Raw genomic sequence first — 19,327 nt, forward strand, 5'->3', positions numbered from 1 at the left:
AGAGGCAGAGAGAGAGAGAGAGAGAGAGAGAGGCAGAGAGAGAGAGAGAGAGAGAGAGAGAGAGAGAGAGAGAGAGAGAGAGAGAGAGCAGAGGCAGAGAGAGAGAGCCAGGGAGAGAGAGGCAGGAGAGAGAGAGAGAGGCAGAGAGAGAGAGAGAGAGAGAGAGAAGAGAGAGAGAGAGTCTGGATTATGTTGTGTATTAGAAGTATCATTTCACGGTGCTCAGGCGATTTAAACACATCCACTTCCCTCCCCAACTATAATGGCACGAATAATAAAGGGCCAGCGTAATCATTCCGTTTGGCTTTGATGGAAGTTGTTATGGCCCTGCGGGACGACATCTGGGTTTTTATCTGCTTACAGTGTGATTGAAAAAGGGAAGCATTAGAGACAGGTAAAATTAGGCGATTTGGAGCATTGGTTGGAGGCGGGAGCCATGAGCCTGACACCAAAAAGCCCCCAACATGTAATACTTTAATTAGAACTAAACTATTACCATGGCATTTCTTGGACCTGGGCCTCCCCTTGCAATGAGAGCTAATCAGAAAGAGTTTTAATGAGAATGTGTAGTGTAGTCGTGGTGCCAGCGCGGTCCAAGGGCTTAGGGCCTATTACTAAATATTAATGATTCGCCAGTAAAAATCATTTAAAAGCTTGTCCCAGGAGGCAGGGGAGCTAGCTAGGTTGACACACTGTTTCTCCTTCCTCCTGCACCTTCTTAGACCACATGGCTTTGAATCATTGGCCTCTCTAACCGTGCATTAACAGTTGACCTTGATAGTAGAATGCACCATAGTTTCGCTGTTCTTGGAAAACTGTAACACGCATCCATTATCTTATTGCCATGACCTTCAGTGGAGCATTTTGAGGATGCTGCACAGTCAAGCCCTCATGCTTACTAAAGTATGTTTAAAAATAGTGTTCAGTTTCATCCTGGAGAGTACCATCAGGGTTGACAACAAGATATGATCTGTCAAAATGCCTTTGGTATTCCAGCGCCTCATCTGGTAGTGAATGGGCTGTCGTATTGCCCTGTCTGTTCTGCTCTGTAGGCAGCAGCCAGCTGTGACTTCCATCCCACTCTATGCTAACTGAGGGGTGGCTGGAATAGCTGGGTTGCAGGCCAGTTGAAAGGTGGCTGCTGACCAGGGTCGATATTTATAAAGCGTCTAAGACTAACAAAAGAGTGCTGATCTAGGATCAGGTCCCCGGTGTCAGTATAATCTTATTCATGATAATTTAACCCTCCTGTTGTGTTCCGGTCGAATTGGACCGATTTACAAGTTTCCTCTCTGAAAAATGTAGTTAATTGAATCTGATTGTCAATAGGTTCCATGACTTTGTCCACACAGGGCATCTGAACACACAAAACACATGTGGATGATTTTCATAACATTTTGGGTGTTTTATTTAACTTTTGTACAGCTGTGTTCCTGGTCAAAAATGACGGTCATTAGAAATGAATGGGTGAGACTACAATTAGTGTATAAAATTGAGTTCAAGCACATGCCCATTCATCAGATGGACACACTTGCTCTCCCAGACCCTCCCATGCATGTGTGTTTGAGCACACACACACACACACACACACTAGAATATTTCCCCTACGGGAACCACACCTGTTGACATTCTCACAAATAATCGCAACATTGTTTCAATAATATATAGAACTTTTCTCACAACTCTGGTACAGTATATAAAGCTTTTTTGAGGCCTTGCTCACAATTCATTCTGTGGCAGCACAACGACCAAATGATATACTGTTTGTGAGGCTCTTGATAATATCTTTGATCGTGGCACATGTGAGGAGGAGAGAGGCCAGGAAACTGACAGTGAAGATGCATTAGAGGAGGAAGTGTCAGAAGTTGAAGACAACACAGAATATGATCCAGACCAAGAGACAACCGATGTGGAACAATCCAGTGATGAGGAAGAGGGCCCTGCTGAGGTTGTTGTTACATTCCAGTCAGAGAATGGGGATTTGTCCTGGTCTTCATTCCCAACTGAGAGGAGAGGTCGGCTGTCGGCTGAAAATGTTATCAGGATGACCCCAGGGCCAACGAGATACGCCATATCCCGGGATGATGACATAAAATCCTGGCACTATTTAAAAATGTTTTCAAAACAAATGTCCTTGTTAAACTTTGATACAAAGCAGTCTGTGATAAATAGCACAATATGTTTCATCTGAGTATTTGTTATAGTCAAAATAATCCATACATTATGCTTTTTTTCACTCAAAAACGAGTTGTATGAGCTCAGGTCAATGAGGCCTACAGGCCATAAATTAGAACTTCAAAATCTGTATTGTTCACAAGAACTGAAGTTGATAAAAAGATCTAACACAACATTAGGTGATAATATATGTATTATTATGGATTTATAATCAGCTATAATGGGGCGGTCATTTTGGAAAGGGAACACAGAATGAATGAACATAAAACGAACACAACAGGAGGGTTAAATGGTGCTCCTACTCTGAGACGCTTTATGAGTACAGGCACTGTGGAAAGGCTACTAAGCCTTCATTAGGCAGAGGGATATGACCGTGATCTACCCCCCTGTTATGTCTGTCATCTCACATCAACACAGCTCTACAGCCGTTCCATTAGTCCCACTCAATAGGTGTGAAGAATGCCCCCACCACCACCCTCAGAGCCATAAAATGGACAACCAGACAGTTGACAGAGGACCAAACACTTAGATGATCATGTGCTAAATTGGGAATAACTAATCCTGCCAACTACGCCACAAGTTGTTGAAGAAAAATGCATCTATCAGCAAGCATAACATCCAAATGTAACAGACCTGTTTCCTAACAACTCATATTCAACATTCCATCTTTAACAACCAATGCCAATAAAGGGTTGATCCTTGAAATAGTAGCTAAAGGAATAATGAAGATACTGGTGCACATGGGAGATGCTTGCTAGTCCAGATGAGAAACTCAGAAGAGATGATAATAAAAAAGTGAAGCTACAGAACCATGACACCTCTTCTCCTGTTATTATGTTCATAAGACAGGAAACAGTAGGTACCACAGCCATTTACTCTCTTACACACAAGACCATCACTGCTGTAATGTAGCATCAAATCCCAGAGGGGTACAATCTTCAAAATGTCAAAAGTAATAGTCCATAACATCAATATTACAGAAAACAGTCAGAAAGTACCATTACAGTACCATTACAGTACCATTACAGTACCATTCGATTAAAATAATGAAATACCCGCTAATATGAATTATTAGCTGTGATACAGAAAGCACTTGCATCACCCTACATTGCATATAATGATCACTTTGAATATATAGAACATTTATATACTCATGAGCACTATGTATAGATAGCCAAAAATGTAAATTGCAGAGGCCAAATTCAGACTATCATTATTCATGTCTCTGGACCTGCAAGGGCCTTTAAACAATACTGTAATTAGAAATTATTATTATTATTTTGGGACTTCATGTACCATTAGCATCTGGCTATGAGGGTTAATTGAAAATGTTATTAAGGTAATGTTTTCTTTGTCTAATGTAGCTTCAAGTCAACCCGGTCTGCGCTGATGAGTGGGTGATTGAGTGGTGGGGGGGGGTTGACCCTCTTGGACAATGGAAGTTCTTCTAATCTATATTGACATGGTTGCTTCAGGAGATGGGACTCCATTTTAATCTGCAGTGTTGCTGTGTCTCTGATAATGGAGATTCAGGGAGCAAGGGACACACACACAGGCAGGCAGGCACACAGGCATGCAGGTAGGCAGGCAGGCACGTACACACAAACACAAACACACATACACAGTGATTTCCTACGCTCCTCCAGACCCCAAAACACCCTAGACTGATTTGGTCTACTTTATACCGCCGTCTCTCCTCAACGGAGAAAGTGTCTGTCTCTGTCTCCAGAGGAATGACTAGTTTATCCATGTGTTAAAACATAATGAATGTCCTCTCCCTCCAGGGCCTGAAGTAAAAGCATGACACACATTCATGTCTGGTGAGTGTGTGATCAGCATTCTTACACTGTACATTTGGCTTCAGTAAAAATAAAATGCATTGTTTTCTAAAAAAAAAGTTTGTGTTTCTTATTTGTGTAATGAAAGAAAACAGAAAGAGCTTACTTGTATTATTCATCTTAAATAGTATCTAATTGCTTTGCTTCCATTTCTACTTTCTACTTCATTTTTGGGACTTTGTTATAAGCTGCATATTGCGATGTAACCGTGAACAACACTTCATGAATCTAATTTTCCAGCCGCCCCATTGTGTCTAACTTCATCAGCCTATCAAGTCACAGTACATATTAATGGTGTACATAACCATTAGGAGCTGTTATTAACACGGGGACATTTTTGGAATGGTATGCAAACAAAGTATTCACAGAGCAATCTCAATTAGAAATGAGCATTGAAACCCAACCCATTCAATGACACTTAAAGGCACTCTGAGACGTAAACAGGCCTACTGTGTGACGATGATACGGGATACAATCAAATTAGGCTGAACAGACAAGCAATGTGCAAAGACACTGAACTCATTTCAGCTTGATGTACCCTTGCTGCTTCTTATGATTAGGTTTAAAGGATTTTATGAAGCTATCAGTAGTTCCCATTGCTGGGTATGCACAGTAGTGTTGCTGGGGTCACATAACAAGAGCGATAACATTAATACAAACTAATATAAAAATGATCATTATTGAAGTTGTATCAATGACTCAGTTGGACAAATCCAAGCATCAGTACGATCTCTAGAGTATTTGAATCCTTTGTGCTTACACTGTTTCAGAGAGAATCTAAGACAGTATTATAATCTGTATACAGCATGGGGTGGTTTCCCAGACAAAGTTTCATTTGAATCAAGACTAGGCTAATTCTTTCTTAGTCTTTGCCCAACTACAAATGAATTAGTACGAGACTAGGAAGTCCCAGGCTAAGTTAAGTAAGGACTAACCAGTTCATCTTTGTGAAGCCTAATTAGATTACCGATGTACACTTGGTGCTGACCTGAGGATGTTTCAGAAACCAGGGATGGGACACTAACACATAAGCAAGTCACCTAAACCAAACAATGGATGGAAGTAAAATAAAATGTTCAAAAACTCTTAATTAAAAGGAATTGTGTCAAACCACCCAATTATGGAGAACAAACAGCATGATTCATCAACCGAAAACCAGAAAAAGAATAGCCTAGACTTTCATTTGTAATGAATTCAACCCAAATGAAAAAGTAAACAAAAGGATGCTCCAACAACTTCAGGTAAGCTGTTGTATTTTTGTTGGCCCACCTTTACAAATCAGAGTCACCTTGAAATGCTAGCTTTCTTGTGTAACACAACACAGTGGAGACTAAATATATTTTGTGACAGAAATTAACAGTGGCACAAGGATGCCAAAGGTTGGTGTTTTACCCAATATTTCTTTTTATAGCTTACAGTTTATTCGCTCATGCTTTTTATGTGACAGAAAAGTAACACAAGGAATATCATACATCATTTCTAATATAATTTCTTTATGTGACTGACCGGCTCGATTCGGTCCTATGTAGCAGAATTTTAAATTGTGTTTTTACATAGGATAAAAGTAGAGAGTTAGAGCTAGAAAGTGGTATATCATACACTACAGTTGAGGAACAATGTGAAAGTAATTCTGCTTTGAAAGTTGTTCAACTTGTAACCTCACTTTTAAGAAAATGGCCCTTGAATGTTTGGTACCTACTGGAGAGATCTTCTTTGTCGACACCTATTCAGCATCATTCACACCCTCTTAAGCTTTAGCCCCACCCATCTCTTTAAGGATTCACATGTGAGGCTATGTACTAAACAACCAAACATTTCAAGACTAAAGGCTGGCTCATACTACGGGTGTGTTTGTGAATTTAATCTGGAGTACCAGAGTGCGCTCTGGGTGTTGGTAAACTCAGAGCATTGTCAGATTGTCCGTTCATAAATTCAGAGCGTTTCGCTCTCGGAGGAGCTCAGAGCTCACACTGGATGCCCTGGTCCGAGGAGTAGGGTTGATCCAAGCATTCTGATCTAACAACAGCACCCAAGCTAAGTGGCTAATGTTGGCTAGCTTGCTAGCTACTTCCAGACACAAATGAGAGAACAGCTCACTCTGACCATTTAACTCGAGGCGAGCAGAGCTGATTAGGCTGTTTTTATGTTATCCAGTGTTGGTGACTGTAACTTTCCTGCTGGCAACAATTTTATTATGCTTTTTTTGCCAACGTTTACTGACACCGGCCATATTCAACAGGTGTTGAGCGATCGTAAATGTGTCAGTTATTCTGCGCTATGGCACACTCAGACAAAAGTGCTCTGAGTACATAGCCAGAGCAAATTTAACAACTACGTCTATCAACAGTTGTCGCAGTGACATCATAAACATTCCATTGAAATAGTTACTTTCATAGTGGTATTTTGTTTCGACATGTAGCTAGCTAGCTAAACAGTTAACCATAATCCCAGCTCAAAACGTTACTACCTTGCATGAATCTGCAGGTAGCTAACCAACCAGGTTCAATGTTAGCTAGCTAACATTAGGCTATTACTAGCAATGCAAATGGCTCTGAGATATGAATAATATCACTACACAGATCATACACGTAACATTAGCTAGCTAGCCAATCAGCTAACATTAGCTAGCTAGCTAACAGTACACCTTAACTTGAAATGAAAGCGACTTTGACAAAAGTTGAAATGTGTAATATTTGAAAATGTATCTAGCTAGACTCTTACCTGTATACATGGATGAACGTTTCTCCCACTCTGTCACGGATGTCATGGTTACCTTTAGTTTGAAGATGTCATCTGGATATAGATGTTTTATACAACAGCCTTCTTTGTCTTTTTGACTCTGTCTGCATACTTGCAATTAAACACCAGAATTTTCTCCATCTCCTTAGCTAATCATACTCTAATTCCACTGATTTCAAAACTATGTCTTCCAGAAAGTGGGAAGCAACACTTATGCAGTTCAACTAAGTGATATCTTTCAAAAAGGCACGTTAGAAAGGATTACCTACGCATACTGACCAGCTCATGTTAGACAGAAGAGTCCTTCATGGCAGACCAATCCGAATCCATCTCTCGGTATGTCCAGCCCACTCATTATCTCAACCAATCATGGCTAGTGGGAAGATTGTTGCCTTTTTCTATGGTTAAATCAACTAGGCCCATAATTGAACAATTCTATGTTTTTACAGATGGCATACAAGTTTTTCATTAAGGCAAATGCATTTTGATTGAAAAAAACAAGTTTATATTCAAATGGCGCTACTGTGAAGTGCAACATACACCTAGTTTCCTGAAACGAGTCACATATTGTCTTGTCTTTGTAAGGAAAAACATAAAAGTCTACTTAAAGAAGACAGATGCTGTTGCTCGTAGGGAGCAGTTAATGTACAGCTACAAACTAATTAAAAAGGCAGACTAACAAAACGGAGCACAGAGATATATACACACAAAATCTTTCCCTCAGCCATTACATGCGGAAATGGTCAGAAAAGTTGGGGGACTGGGGCACAGTGAGTGTGACGTCGCTCTTCTTCAGCTCCAGCAGTTTGTAGCATCTGATGGGCTGGGCTTTGTGGACCTGCTCTTGACCTGGACTTGTCGACCGAGATCATTGATAGCCAGCAACCCTTGGAAGGTATCCCCGATGATTACCTTTTTGTACATTTTAAATCGGGGACCGCTCCATTCCTCATTTGGTAGGACACATTCATTCAACATGTTCCATCCCGGACTGCAGGGAATATGTAATGCTGTCAGTCATCTCTTGCACTCCTATAATAAAAATAAGGTAATGAACTTAATTCTTGAAGAAATAATGATCTCCAATGCAGCAATGTAATCATTTTCTAGAGGCAGATGATCACCATAGCTTGGAGGTGGAAAACAGGATTAAGATTAACATCTGCAGCAGTCAGGGGAAAGATTGTCACTAACCTGGGCCTGACGACAAAGACAAAGAGGCTGAGCATGCATGAGAACCTGGCAATGGAATTTCATGAGTGCAAACTAATGTATTGAAAAGGAGAGAATGATATAAAGATGCAAACCTTTATGTTGAGTTGTCTATGAAGGAGGAGGAGAGGAACATGAAGCAGCAGTAGTACCAAATATTGAGATCACAATATTTCCATTTGGGAAGTAAAAACCTTTTGTTACCAATCCATGCTATTGTTTGCTTCAATCACTTGAGCTATCTTTGCAGGCTCGTCCATTTCTGTCATTGTCTTCCTCAACCATGGGAACATCTGGGTCATCCTCATCTTCAATGCGAGGATTCATCAGGTTTGAGGTAATTGTGAAAAACTGCTGTTCCAATCATGACAATGCAGCATCTTCTTGGTTGAAAGTGCAATGTGTTTCTGAGACACTAGAAACTGCTCAGGTCCTAGAGCACTTTATACATTTGTTTAGAACCAGGGACACTTGATGGGAATATGACATCGATCGCTATACAGCCAATGACTCCAGGGAAGTTCCCATATTTATAGAACTCGACCTTGTAGTTGGCTTGGGCGCCAGCATCAGGGAACTTAATGTAATTGTCTTTCAGCTCACATATAGCATTACAGACTTTGAATGATGCTGCATACAGTTGGTTCACTTACACACAAAACTACTGTTTCACGATGGAAGGTTCCAGATGCCAAAAAACTGAAGGTGATCAGTAATTGTAGGGAAGAGAGTGTCTTCCCTAAGAGAGTCAGATGGAAGCCTTGCCTCAAGCAAACAAATTAAATGAGCTACATTTTCTTTATGGAAATAGTCACGAAAATTGATTACTTAGAAGTCATTCGTAGGGTTGATCCTGTCTATAACCACCTTTCTGGATGGTCTTGGTGATGCTCTTTGATCATCATTGAAATAGTCCAGGTAATCCTTTTTCCTCCACTGCCAAGGTCAACCTGGGGACCAACATCCATTAATCTGAAGTTAAACATGCCTCTGGCCGGGTTTCATTTAAGGCTTCACTTAGATCTAGCTTAACTCTATTCGTCCTTTTGGAAATCAGACTTTTTAAATCTAGACTAGGGCAAGTCTGAGACAGTATTGAACCATCTGAGAAATGCCATTTAATTTAGTCCAGTTTAAAAGTGCAAGTTAGTCTAGGATTAGGCTTAATCTGTGTCCGTGAAACCGCCCCTGTGTGTGTACAGAACACATGTGAGTGTGTGCACATGTGACTGTTTACACATCAAATCCCCTTCATTGTAAAATCCACAACCTAATTGTGGACCTTTTGGGCCATGCCAATTTAATTGGTAATTTGGAGTGCTTGTTTACTAGCGTGACAGGAAGACATCCAAGAACCTCATACTGAAAATAAAGCAAGACAACAAGAGTAATGTAAAACAATGTAATGTTAGTATTGTGGGCGTCGCAGGAATCCCTGACATTGTTAAAATCCTCTGCCTACACTTCTCCCTCAGACAGGCAAGGCCTCCTGTAATGAATTTCCTCCTCTTCTTCCGAAGAGGAGAGGCGAAACGGATCAGAGGACCAATACGCGGCGTGGTAATTGTCCATGGTACTTTTTAATACATTAAGGTACACATGAACAAACTAACAAAAACAAGAAATGTGAAAACTCAAAAACAGTCCTATCTGGTGCACACACAGAGACAGGAACAATCACCCACAAACACACAGTGAAACCCAGGCCACCTAAGTATGATTCTCAATCAGAGACAACTAATGACACCTGCCTCTGATTGAGAACCATACTAGGCCGAAACATAGAAATAACCAAAACATAGAAAAACAAACATAGACTGCCCACCCAACTCACGCCCTGACCATACTAACTAAATACAAAACACAGGAAATAAAGGTCAGAACGTGACAGTACCCCCAAAGGTGCGGACTCCGGCCGCAAAACCTTGACCTATAGGGGAGGGTCTGGGTGGGCGTCTGTCCGCGGTGGCGGTTCTGGCGCGGGACGCGGACCCCACTTCACCATTGTCTTAGTCCGCTTTATTGTCCGCCTCCGTGGCCTTCTCACCATGGCAACCCCTCTCAATGACCCCACTGGACAGAGGGGCAGCTCGGGACAGAGGGGCAGAAGCTCTGGACAGAGGGGCAGGGGCTCTGGCGCCTCTGGGCTGAGGGGCTCTGGCGCCTCTGGGCTGAGGGGCTCTGGCGCCTCTGGGCTGAGGGGCTCTGGCGCCTCTGGGCTGAGGGGCTCCGGCAGCGGCGCCGGACAGGCGGGAGGCTCCGGCAGCGGTGCCGGGCAGGCGGGACGCTCCGGCAACGGAGCAGGACGCTCCGGCAGCGGCGCCGGACAGGCGGGACGCTCCGGCAGCGGCGCCGGACAGGCAGGAGCACCTGCAGGGAGGAGACTGAGAGACAGCCTGGTGCGTGGGGCTGCCACAGGAACCACCAGGCTGGGGAGACCTTCAGGAGGCTTGGTGTTAGGAGGAGCCTGAAAGACCGGGCTGTGAGGGAGCACTGGAGCTCTGGTGCGCAACCTTGGCACCACTTCCCCAGGCTGGACAACTACTCTAGCCCGGACCCTCCAGAGTGCAGGCACAGGTTGAACCGGGCTGTGGGTAAGCACGGGAGATCTAGTGCTTACTACACGCACCTCTCCCCTAGGCTCCACTCCCACAGTTGCCCGGTACGAGCGGAGCGCAGGCAGAGGACGCACTGCACCCTCCCAGCGCCCCGGAGACACAGCACGCAGAGCCGGCGCAGGATAACCTGGACCAAGACTGCGTACCGGCGACCAGACCCGCTGAGCAGGCACCATACGGCCTGGCTCAATGCCCACACTCGCATGGCACTCTCGGGGGCTGCCCTATAGCGCACCGGGCTATGGACACGCACTGGCGACACCGTGCGCTCAACCGCATAACACGGTGCCTGACCAGTAATGCGCTGCTTATCATAAGCACGAGGAGTGAGCTCAGGTCTGCTACCTGGCTTAGTACCACACCTCGTGTGCCCCCCCCCCAAAAAAATTTGGGGCTGCCTCTCGTACCTGTCGCACTGCCGTGCTGGCTCCTCATATTGCCGCCGCTCAGCTTTCGCTGCCTCCAGCTCTGCTTTGGGGCTGCGATTTTCCCCAGCCCGTGCCCAGGGTCCCTCTCCGTTCAGTATCTCCTCCCATGTCCAGGAGTCCTGTGATGGTGGTCTCTGTTGTTGATGCTGCTGCTGTCGTCGCTGTCCTTTACCACGCCGCTTGGTCCGATTTTGGTGGGTGATTCTGTAATGAATTTCCCCTCTTCTTCCGAAGAGGAGAGGCGAAACGGATCAGAGGACCAATACGCGGCGTGGTAATTGTCCATGGTACTTTTAATACATTAAGGTACACATGAACAAACTAACAAAAACAAGAAATGTGAAAACTCAAAAACAGTCCTATCTGGTGCACACACAGAGACAGGAACAATCACCCACAAACACACAGTGAAACCCAGGCCACCTAAGTATGATTCTCAATCAGAGACAACTAATGACACCTGCCTCTGATTGAGAACCATACTAGGCCGAAACATAGAAATAACCAAAACATAGAAAAACAAACATAGACTGCCCACCCAACTCACGCCCTGACCATACTAACTAAATACAAAACACAGGAAATAAAGGTCAGAACGTGACACCTCCATTGAACAGTGACACATTATTATTAGTGGTGTTTGGGTCAGTTTGTTTGACTAACTTGGTGGATACTGGGTTAATGTATCTTTCTCAGAGTGATCCACTGTACAAACCAAGATGGTGGAACAAAACTGGGTAACACTTTATTTGGATGGTCTGTGAATCATTTACAGATGGACTCGCTACGTACTGTACTATCAGTAACATGTCAACTAACTACAGTGCCTTCAGAAAGTATTAACACCCCTTGAATATTTTTACATTTTGTTGTGTTACAGCCTAAATTTAAAATGTTTTAAATTAAGATTTTGTGTCACTGGCCTACACACAATAATGTCAAAATGGATTTATGTTTTTAGACATTTGTACATTCTAATTAGAAATGAAAAGCTGAAATGTCTTGAGTCAATAAGTATTCAACCCCTTTGCTTAACAAGGCACATAATAAGTTGCATGGGATCACTCTGTGTGCAATAATGAAGGACTACTCTCCTCTCTGTACCCCACAGATACAACTATCTGTAAGGTCCCTCAGTCGAGCAGTGAATTTCAAACACAGATTCAACAACAAAGACCAGAGAGGTTTTCCAATGCCTCACAACGAAGGGCACCTTCTGGTAGATGTGTAAAACATTTTTTTAAAGCAGACATTGAGTATCCCTTTGAGCATGGTGAAGCTATTAATTACACTTTGGACGGTGTATCAATACACACGGTCACTACAAAGATACGTGTCCTTACTAAATCAATTGCCTGAGGGGAAGGAAACCACTCAGGATTTCACCATGAGGCCAATGGTGACTTCAAAACAGTTACAGAGTTTATTGTCTGTGATAGGCGAAACTGAGGATGGATCAACAACATTGTAGTTACTCCACAATACTAACCTAAATGACAGATTGAAAAGAAGGAAGCCTGTACAGAATAAAAAATATTCCAAAACATGCACCCTGTTTGCAATAAGGCACTAAAGTAAAACTGCAAGAAATATGGCAAAAGAAATTAAAAATATGTCCTGAATACAACGCCTTATGTTTGGGGTAAATTCACCGTCTTCATATTTTCAAGCATGGTGGAGGCTGCATCATGTTATGGATATGCTTGTCATCGGCAAAGACTAGGACATTTTTGATGAAAAGAAACATAATAGCGCTAAGAACAGGAAAAACCATCGACGAAAACCTAGTTATGTCTGCTTTCCAACAGACACTGGGAGACAACTCCATCTTTCAAATATAATAAAATGTTTAGCAGATATTGCGGGTGTAGTGAAATGTGTAGTGCTTGTGTTTCTAGCTCCAACAGTGCAGTAATATCTAACAATTCACAAAAATACACACAATACACACAACCTAAAAGTAAAATAATGGAATTAAGGAATATATAAATATTAGGATGAGCAATGTCTGAGTGGCATAGACTAAAATACGAGTAGAATAGAGTACAGTATATACATATGAGATGAGAAAAAAAGATGTAAACATTATTAAAGTGCTAGTGTTCCATTATTATAATGGTCAGTGATTTCAAGTCTATGTACGTATATGAGGCAGCAGCCTCTAAGGTGCAGGGTTACGTAACCGGTGCCATCAACTCTGATGGCATTGAGATAGAAGCTGTTTTTCAGTCTCTCAGTGCCAGCTGTGATGCACCTGTACTGACCTCACCTTCTGGATGATAGCGGGGTGAACAGGCAGTGGCTCGGGTGTTTGTTGTCCTTGATGATCTTTATGGCCTTCCTGGGACATTGAGTGCTGTAGGTGTCCTGGAGGGCTGGTAGTTTGCCCCCGGTGATGCGTTGGGCAGACCTCACTACCCTCTGGAGAGCTTTGTGGTTGCGGGCGGTGAAGTTTCCATACAAGGCGGTGATACAGCCCGACTGGTTTTTGGTGCCAAACTAGATTTCTTCAGACTCCTGAGGTAGAAGAGGTGCTGTTTGACCTTCTTCACCGCACTGTTTGTGTAGGTGGATAATTTCAGATCATCAGTGATGTGTTTGCCGAGGAACTTGAAGCTTTCCACCTTCTCCATTGCAGTCCTGTCAATGTGGATAGGGGCATGCTCCCTCTGCTGTTTGCTGAAGTCCACGATCAGCTCCTTTGTTTTGTCGACATTGAGTGAGAGGTTATTTTCCTGGCACCACACTCCCAGAGCCCTGACCTCCTCTCTGTAACTGTGTCGTCCTTGTTGGTAATCAGGCCTATTTCTGTTGTGTCCTCTGCAAACTTGATAATTGAGTTGGAGACATGTGTGGCCATCTAGTCATGGGTGAATAGGGTGTATCAGAGGGGGCTGAGCACACACCCTTGTGGGTCACCAATTTGTAAGTCGCTCTGGATAAGAGCGTCTGCTAAATGACTTAAATGTAAATGTAAATGTCCTGGTTCAGCAAATTGGACAAAAATGAATGGCATGTCATTGGCATCGGACAAACCATATACACATTGGCCAATACCACCCAATTCGGCGTTGATTCATGCAAAGTGTATTGCAAATGCCATATGGTAATTGCCAGTTGTAACACTTTAAAAATTCAACAGGGGGCAAATGCGCTCCACCGGGGTTTTCATATTGGATATGTAACCCAAGTTAATGTCCAAAAGTAAAATTTTGAAAAATGAAATTTTTTTCAAAAACTTATCACCCCTTAAAAAAGTGCTTTCTGGACCGTTTTCGAAATTCTTTCGATTTTTTTGTCAATTACACATGTGTAAGAACTGTATGAATATACTTTTGTCCAATTTTATTATCATAATTTTTTATTTTTTTTTATATGCGCATAAGGAATATGTTTTGTCCAATTCCAATATGATTTCATAGGAAGTCAAAAGTCAAAAATGTCAAAATTTTGTAAAAACTTCACACACCCATAAAAAGTGCTTTCTGGACCGTTTTCGAAATTCTTTCGATTTTTTGTCAATTACACATGTGTAAGAACTGTATGAATATACTTTTGTCCAATTTTATTATCATAATTTTTTTTTTTTTTTTTACATGCGCATAAGGAATATGTTTTGTCCAATTCCAATATGATTTCATAGGAAGTCAAAGTCAAAAGTCAAAAATGTCAAAATTTTGTAAAAAACTTCACACACCCTTAAAAAGTGCTTTCTGGACCGTTTTTGAAATTCTTTCAATTTTTTTGTCAATTACACATGTGTAAGAACTGTATGAATATACTTTTGTCCAATTTTATTATCATATTTTTTATATATTTTTTAAATTGTGCATAAGGATTTTTTTGTGGGCCAAATGACGTAAGAAATTTGACATGCTCAAAAATCCTGCAGAAATGCAAAATTGACTGGCCTGATGAACTCGGGATGGCCGGGCAGTGATAGTTGTTCCTTTCCATCACTCGTTGTGTTGACTTCATCATGTCCATTTTGTGATGTTTTTCACTATATAATCATATTGCAAGTGCACGTGCATTTGCAATATGTTTCAATGTGCATTTACCATATGAAATTTGACCTTGCTCAAAAATGCAAAATTGACTGGTCTGATGAACACAGGATGGCTGAGCAGTGATAGTTGTACATTTCCATCACTCGTTGTGTTGATTTCATCATGTCCATTTGTTTATGTTTTTCACTTTAGCAAAGTCACTGTGCATTTGCAATATGTTCAATGGGCAGGTACCATCACGAATTTGTCATGCATTGTGAAATTGTGGTCAACAGGATGGCCGAGCAGTGATAGTGTACATTTCCATACCATAAAAATCACTATAGAATCATATTGCAAATTGCATTGTTGTGCAAATTTAAATGCATTTACCGGGACGCCATTGTCATTATGAGTATTGATCTATGGTCTGCTTGTTGTGCAATGGGAACACAGGATGGCCGGAATGCAGTGACAGGATGGCCGGGCAGTGATAGTTGTTCCTTTCCATCACTCGTTGTGTTGATTTCATCATGTCCATTAGGTGATGTTTTACACTATAGAATCATATTGCAAGTGCAATATGTTTCAATGTGCGCATTTGCAATATGTTTCAATGTGCATTTACCATATGAAATTTGACATGCTCAAAAATGCAAAATTGACTGGTCTGATGGACACAGGATGGCCGAGCAGTGATAGTTGTACATTTCCATCACTCGTTGTGTTGATTTCATCATGTCCATTAGGTGATGTTTTTTCACTATAGAATCATATTGCAAAGTGCACGCGCATTTGCATATGTTTCAAAATGCATTTACCATATGAAATTTGACATGCTCAAAAATGCAAAATTGACTGGTCTGATGAACACAGGATGGCCGAGCAGTGATAGTTGTACATTTCCATCACTCGTTGTGTTGATTTCATCATGTCCATTAGGTGATGTTTTTCACTATAGAATCATATTGCAAGTGCACGCGCATTTGCAATATGTTTCAATGGCCGGGCATTTACCATATGAAATTTGACATGCTCAAAAAATGCAAAATTGACTGGTCTGATGGACACAGGATGGCCGAGCAGTGATAGTTGTACATTTCCATCACTCGTTGTGTTGATTTCATCATGTCCATTAGGTGATGTTTTTCACTATAGAATCATATTGCAAATGCACGTGCATTGTTGTGCAACTGGTAACCCAAAAATAAAAATATGGTTGTAAAATGCATTTACCGGTCATTCTGATATTAATGCTCGCTATGGGAACACAGGATGGCCGGGCAGTGATAGTTGTACATTTCCATCACAGGATGCAAGGCGCGCATTTGCAATATGTTTCAATGTGCATTTACCATATATTTGACATGCTCAAAAATGCAAAATTGACTGGTCTGATCACAGGATGGCCGAGCAGTGATAGTTGTACATTTCCATCATCGTTGTGTTGATTTCATCATGTCCATTAGGTGATGTTTTTTCACTATAGAATCATATTGCAAATGCACGTGCATTGTTGTGCAACTGGTAACCAAAAATAAAAATATGGTTGTAAATGCATTTACCGGTCATTCTGATATTAATGCTCGTCTATGGAACACAGGATGGCCGGGCAGTGATAGTTGTACATTTCCATCACTCGTTGTGTTGATTTCATCATGTCCATTAGGTGATGTTTTTACACTATAGAATCATATTGCAAGTGCGCGCGCATTTGCAATATGTTTCAATGTGCATTTACCATATGAAATTTGACATGCTCAAAAATGCAAAATTGACTGGTCTGATGGACACAGGATGGCCGAGCAGTGATAGTTGTACATTTCCATCACTCGTTGTGTTGATTTCATCATGTCCATTAGGTGATGTTTTTCACTATAGAATCATATTGCAAATGCACGTGCATTGTTGTGCAACTGGTAACCCAAAAATAAAAATATGGTTGTAAATGCATTTACCGGTCATTCTGATATTAATGCTCGCTATGGGAACACAGGATGGCCGGGCAGTGATAGTTGTACATTTCCATCACTCGTTGTGTTGATTTCATCATGTCCATTAGGTGATGTTTTTACACTATAGAATCATATTGCAAATGCGCGCGCATTTGCAATATGTTTCAATGTGCATTTACCATATGAAATTTGACATGCTCAAAAATGCAAAATTGACTGGTCTGATGGACACAGGATGGCCGAGCAGTGATAGTTGTACATTTCCATCACTCGTTGTGTTGATTTCATCATGTCCATTAGGTGATGTTTTTCACTATAGAATCATATTGCAAATGCACGCATTTGCATTGTTGTGCAACTGGTAACCCAAAAATAAAATATGGTTGTAAATGCATTTACCGGTCATTCTGATATTAATGACTGGTCTGATGGGAACACAGGATGGCCGGGCAGTGATAGTTGTACATTTCCATCACTCGTTGTGTTGATTTCATCATGTCCATTAGGTGATGTTTTTACACTATAGAATCATATTGCAAGTGCGCGCGCATTTGCAATATGTTTCAATGTGCATTTACCATATGAAATTTGACATGCTCAAAAATGCAAAATTGACTGGTCTGATGGACACAGGATGGCCGAGCAGTGATAGTTGTACATTTCCATCACTCGTTGTGTTGATTTCATCATGTCCATTAGGTGATGTTTTTCACTATAGAATCATATTGCAAATGCACGTGCATTGTTGTGCAACTGGTAACCCAAAAATAAAAAAAAATATGGTTGTAAATGCATTTACCGGTCATTCTGATATTAATGCTCGCTATGGGAACACAGGATGGCCGGGCAGTGATGATAGTTGTACATTTCCATCACTCGTTGTGTTGATTTCATCGTTGATGTTGATTTCATCATGTCCATTAGGTGATGTTTTTACACTATAGAATCATATTGCAAGTGCGCGCGCATTTGCAATATGTTTCAATGTGCATTTACCATATGAAATTTGACATGCTCAAAAATGCAAAATTGACTGGTCTGATGGACACAGGATGGCCGAGCAGTGATAGTTGTACATTTCCATCACTCGTTGTGTTGATTTCATCATGTCCATTAGGTGATGTTTTTTCACTATAGAATCATATTGCAAATGCACGTGCATTGTTGTGCAACTGGTAACCCAAAAATAAAAATATGGTTGTAAATGCATTTACCGGTCATTCTGATATTAATGCTCGCTATGGGAACACAGGATGGCCGGGCAGTGATAGTTGTACATTTCCATCACTCGTTGTGTTGATTTCATCATGTCCATTAGGTGATGTTTTTACACTATAGAATCATATTGCAAGTGCGCGCGCATTTGCAATATGTTTCAATGTGCATTTACCATATGAAATTTGACATGCTCAAAAATGCAAAATTGACTGGTCTGATGGACACAGGATGGCCGAGCAGTGATAGTTGTACATTTCCATCACTCGTTGTGTTGATTTCATCATGTCCATTAGGTGATGTTTTTCACTATAGAATCATATTGCAAATGCACGTGCATTGTTGTGCAACTGGTAACCCAAAAATAAAAATATGGTTGTAAATGCATTTACCGGTCATTCTGATATTAATGCTCGCTATGGGAACACAGGATGGCCGGGCAGTGATAGTTGTACATTTCCATCACTCGTTGTGTTGATTTCATCATGTCCATTTGTTTATGTTTTCTCACTTTTGCAAAGTCACTGTGCATTTGCAATGTGGTTCAATGGGCAGGTACCATCACGAATTTGTCATGCTATAAAAATCCTGCAGGAATGTGAAATTGACTGGCCCGATGAACTCGGGATAGCTGGGCAGTGATTCTGGTTCATCTCCATGGCTCGTTAGGGTTGATTTCAGAATGTCACTTTTGGTGATGGTCCCTCTCCGTTTAAACATATTGCTAATGTACAAAAGTCAACTAGCAAGTCAGTGTCCATCAGTCAATTAGATGTCATTTTGACACCAAACTGATACCAATTGACACCAAACCCACTTTTTCCAACTCATTTAGAAGCCAACTATCATATATGTCAGAGCAGGCCCATAATTCACAGCGCCTTTAGTTTAAAACATAATAAAAACGTAAAACACATAGTTACGTTCTAGCTGCGGGTCCAGGTCAGACATTATGTGAAGGCCTATGTGAGGCGACCCCGAATCCCGAGTTTCGGCTCGATAGGTCCTTCGGTGCCCGAGTAAAACCCTAATTGGTGCTGAAAATCCACTTTTTTCCATGCCTTGCTATGGGGTCCTTGAATGAGCTATCGGACCGAAACGTTGGGGTCCGTCTCTATGGGCCGAGCCGGTTCCAATGCACCTAGTCTTGTGTCTCTG

At 41.6% G+C, this 19,327-nt stretch overlaps 1 protein-coding gene and 1 long non-coding RNA gene across 5 annotated transcripts in view; both read left to right on the forward strand.

Annotated features, from left to right (window-relative positions):
* LOC118371139 (NUAK family SNF1-like kinase 1) overlaps positions 1-19,327 on the forward strand; it is an 85,445-nt gene that overhangs the window by 10,499 nt on the left and 55,619 nt on the right. The gene's annotated exons all lie outside the window — the stretch shown is intronic.
* LOC127912472 (uncharacterized) lies at positions 15,871-18,461 on the forward strand. Of its 4 annotated transcripts, none has more exons than XR_008082842.1 (4): positions 15,871-15,941; positions 16,669-16,861; positions 17,461-17,653; positions 17,879-18,461. It is a non-coding gene; the product is annotated as an uncharacterized LOC127912472 (long non-coding RNA). The 4 variants fall into 4 exon arrangements; XR_008082843.1 differs by lacking the exon at positions 15,871-15,941 and adding an exon at positions 16,068-16,138; XR_008082841.1 differs by lacking the exon at positions 15,871-15,941 and having other exon boundaries at positions 16,615-16,861.

This window comes from Oncorhynchus keta, chromosome 27, assembly GCF_023373465.1.
Source record: "Oncorhynchus keta strain PuntledgeMale-10-30-2019 chromosome 27, Oket_V2, whole genome shotgun sequence".
NCBI lineage: Eukaryota > Metazoa > Chordata > Actinopteri > Salmoniformes > Salmonidae > Oncorhynchus > Oncorhynchus keta.